The 4722-nt window shown below is 41.0% G+C and overlaps 1 pseudogene; it reads left to right on the top strand.

Moving 5' to 3' along the window:
* The first annotated feature begins 2504 nt into the window (after positions 1–2504).
* Positions 2505–2603, top strand: LOC138984548 (U6 spliceosomal RNA; annotated as a pseudogene).
* Positions 2604–4722: the final 2119 nt, after the last annotated feature.

Raw genomic sequence — 4722 nt, 5'->3', positions numbered from 1 at the left:
GCTTTTGTGAAGTTTTAGTTGTTTAGGAGTTTGATTTGTCTAGAATTTTGTTTTCAGGGTATGAGAGAGTGGACTAACTTTACTTTTCCTCTATTTTGATTAATTTGATTTGGATACCAAATTATTTCAACACCATTCATTACACACTGGCTTGGAAGTCCACTTTCAGTATACATTAAAGTTGCAATCATTCACCAGTTGCTTTCTGAATTGTATTCTGTAGCATTGGTCTTCTTGTCCACTCTTTCTGAGCGTATTTCTTAGAATCCAGTAGTGCTTCCCTTTCATGAAGCTGAGCGCCTGACCCCAAGAATGGTACCTACAGGTCACTGTAGTGAGGCCCTGTAGTGAGGCAGGACGGGTGCAGCAGGTATCTGACTCAGCCCCCATCACTAGGGCAGGCCCTTTTGAATGCCCTTTTCCGGACCCCTCTGCTCAGAATTCTCAGCATCTCTGGAAAACATTTTGCCTCTGGTCCAGAGACACTTTGCCTAACAATTGACACTTCCTACTTCTGCTTCAACATCCCAAGGGAATGCCTGATGGAGCTTCTGTGAAGTGACACGCTGCACACACTCCTCAATCCCCTGCCTTCAACCCTGGGTGCCACATGGCTGCCCCTTCCGAGAATGCTTCCTTACTCACTTACTCATCTTCTGGAGGGCTCAGTGACTCTGTGTTTTCTCACTTCTTTTTCCAGCACTGTCTTCCTTGAATCAGGCATGAGGTGATGACATGCCAGTGCAAGACTCTTGGAGGAATGGACACAGACACACTCTTCTGTGATTCTTGCTCACTGTCCGGCAGACAGCAGTGGGTGGTGCTACAGCCCTCACCACCCGGACATGCCTAGAGCTCTCATGTATCCACAGCTTCAGCTCTCACAGCTAAGACATCTGCTTTCTGCCCCCAGAGTTTATGGGATCAAACCATGGCTTACTCATCTCTACAGTGGGGTGATGTTGTGTTCTTTACAAGGCTTTCATGAGAATTACTGAGAGCTTATTGTAAGGAGTCAATAGATACCTCTTATCTTTCCTTCCCCTCTTCCCCACCCAGATGAAGCACCACCTCTTCTCTGAAACTTTATCCACTATGTCACTGTGCTAATCCACAATGATCTCTCCATATGAACTTCTATCAGTGTCTGACCTTTTATTATTTTCTTTAGGGAAAGGCTTCTTTTTTCAGACAATAATTTAAGTCATAGTATCGTGGACTCTGACTTAGCTATACTGATTATCTCAGAAATGCCTATGGAAACTGAATTAGGAACACTCCAGAGGGCTGGCCCTACATATATTTCACAGCTTCAATTAATTATAACCATCAAAGTGAATGGGATTTATAAACTGTTTCATAACATACCTATGGCAATGTGATCGGAGGGGAACCTGGACGTGCCATTAAAAAATTAACATGTCAGAAAATGCACAATTAAACAATGCCTTTGCTCTTATAAAGAAAGACACAGAAACATGATTTGGTGACATTTTCACACTTGGTAATTAACTTTAGTCAAAAGAGCAGTAGAGTTGTTAGCTTTATTTTCTGAAAAAATTGTAATTCAAGTTGGATATGCATTTTTGTTGACCGTTAAGTGTGAGGCTACTTGAAGTAAAGTCAAGCAGAAAATAGGACATTGTATAGGAAAGGAAATGAAAAGAGGAATAATTGTGTCAGCAACCAGGTAGATTGGGGTGTTAGGGTTCTCTGCACTGATTCCAGAGAACTCATAGGAGAGAGAGATAGGAAAGTAGGTGGTAGACAGATAGAGATACAAATGTAAGGAGAGTTATTACATAGAATCAGCTCATGCACTCATGGAGAATGACAAGTCCCAAGACCTACGGAGTGATTCGGCAGGATGGAGACTCACGAGAGTGGATGGAGCATTTCTGACGGCAAGCAACGGTCAAGCTCCCAGCTTGAGAGCAGTCAGGCAGAAGAAACTGTCTCTTACTCAGGACAGTCAGCCCTTCCTTTTGTTCTATTCAGACCTTCAGCTGTTTGATCAAGGCCCACCCCCATCGGGGAGGAAATCTGCTTTACACAATCTACTGATTTTAAATATTAATTTCATGAAAAACATTCTCACAGAAATACCCATATTAATGTTTAACCAAATACCTGAGCACCTCTGGCTCAGTCAAGTTAACACAAAATTAACCATCATACCTGGCCAATATATGTTAACAGTTCCTGCACTGGGACTTCTGTATCCGCACCTGTGTGTGTGTCTATATGTGTATGTATAGTGTTTAAGAAATGTGTTCTTCTGACTTGTTTTTAAAGCTCCCCTCTTGGATTCTTGAAATTCCACCGTAGATTATTTTTTTAGTTGAGGTCAAATTCAGATAACATAAAATTAACTATTTTAAAGTATACAATTCAGTGGTATTTAGGACACTCCCAATATCCTACAACAATGACCTCTATCTAGTTTCAAAACATATTTGTCTCCCCAAAGGGAAACTGTATGCCCATTAAGTAGTCATAACCACGTTCACTTTGCCAGCACATATACTAAAATTGGAACAATACAGAGAAGATTAGCATGGCCCCTGCACAAAGATGATTTTCCTGAAACATTCCATATTTTTATTGTCACAATAAGTGAAGTAAGTCAGAAAGACAAATACCATATGATATCACTTATATGTGGAATCTGTTAGTAAAATATGACACAAATGAGCCTACCTATGAAATAGATACAGACTCACAGACATAGAGAACAGATTTGTGGCTGCCAAGGGGGTGGGGGATGGCGGAGGTATGAAGTGAGACGTTGGGGTTAGCAGATGTAAACTATTACATACAGACTGGATAAGCAACAAGGTCCTACTGTATAACACAGGGAACTCTGTTCAACATCCTGAGATAAACCATAATGGAAAAGTATATAAAGAATATAAAAATTTATGTATGTGTAAAAATAGTAAATCTCTGATATTCATAGACTTAAAAAAGTAGGGATTCCCCGTCCTCCCTTTACCTAGCTCCTGGTCATTAATACAATTTCTGTGGCTGTAGATTTGTCTGTTCTGGATACTTCATATAAATCGAATCATATAATATATTGCCCTTTATGTCTAACATCTTTCTCTTATCATACTGTTTTCAGGCTCATTCTTTGTAGCCGGCATGTATCAGTACATCATTCCATTTATGACTCAATATCCCATTCTATGTATACACCACATTTTGTTTATCTGTTCATTCACTGATGGGCACTTGGCTGATGGGCCTTTTGACTATTGTGGATAATGCTTCTATAAATAAGAGTAGCATTCCTGTGCACAGTACCTTTTCAAGGGTGTACAAATATCAGTTTAAAATCCTACTTTTAGTTCTTCTTGGAATTTCCAAAGACTGAATTGCTGGGTTATATGGTAATTCTATATTTAACTTTGAAAAATTGTTTTCCCCATCATAAGAAATCAGGATGACATTTAACACACATACACACACACACACTGAGAGGTTGCAATCTGCCATTCTAAATGCTTGTGATGGCAAGTCCATCTGATATTGTAAGTACGGCAGAGGCCTCATTTAAAGGTAAAAGGATAAAGCTACTTTATTCCACTTATCCTTTCTTTCTCTCCCCATCATGTGATACCAAACTCAAACTTTCATTGGTACAGGCCCTGTATGACTTTTCCTGTTGCCTCAAGTTCAGCCAACAATGGACTCTAATGCCCTTTGTCACTTTATAACATTCTAGGATAGGAGACTTACATAGCCCTCAGGGTCTTTATGAATGGTCGCCTTCCAGTTCTGCAAAAACTCAGCAACTCACCTGGAGAAAGAAATAACTGAGGTTTCTGGGGTCAATCTTGTATAGGAGACTTACATAGCCCTCAGGGCCATTATGAATGGTCGCCTTCTAGCTCTGCAGAATCTCAGCAACTCACCCAGAGAAAGAAATGACAGAGGCTTCTGGGGTCAAGCATTCTAGCTTGACATGTGTTCTCAGCTGCAGAGCTGAGTTCGTGTCCTGGTTACCCTCCAGGGCTGGGGTCAGGCAGAGGTAGCCATGAAGGAAGCAGAGAGGAATGGACTGGGAAGTCCCTGAGAACTCATAAAGCCTTCACAATCAGCACTCTAACTTTGCTAAACCAGAAAAGATTTCCCTTCCAATAAACATGGTTTCAGTTAAGCTGTTTAAGGGATGTTCTTTCAGCAAAATTATTAGAGACGAAATAAAAATCACTCAGTCTTGAGAGAAGAGAATTGGTCACGTATAAAATTTTGTTCTTCATTCTTAAGAAGCTAGACCACAGATGAAGGCTTAAAGTTTTGGCTTCAGACTCATTCATAAGCCAGCATAGTAGAGCAACTGGATCTGTCCAGTAGCCAGACAACACTAATACATACCTATTCTCCTGATTTTCTCCAATATGGCTATCTCTCTCTGGTCTGTAGACATCTTAAAAAAAATAGACCCTTCCTTGAAAAAGATTGATGAGCCCTCATTGTGCTGTGCTGTGCTTAGTCACTCAGTCATGTCTGACTGTGACCCCATGGACTCCATTGAGCCCTCCAAGCTCCTCTGTCCATGGGATTCTCTGGGTTGCCATGCCCTCCTCTAGGGGTCTTTCCAACCCAGGAATCAAACCCAGGTCTCCCACATTGCAGGTAGATTCTTTATTGCAGGTGGATTCTTTACCATCTTAGGCACCTGGGGAACCCAAGAATACTAGAGTGTGTATCCTAGTC

This window comes from Bos mutus, chromosome 21 (genome assembly GCF_027580195.1).
Source record: "Bos mutus isolate GX-2022 chromosome 21, NWIPB_WYAK_1.1, whole genome shotgun sequence".
Taxonomy (NCBI): domain Eukaryota; kingdom Metazoa; phylum Chordata; class Mammalia; order Artiodactyla; family Bovidae; genus Bos; species Bos mutus.
Note: the sequence above shows the minus strand (reverse complement) of the source record. Positions and strands in the feature narration are given on the sequence as shown.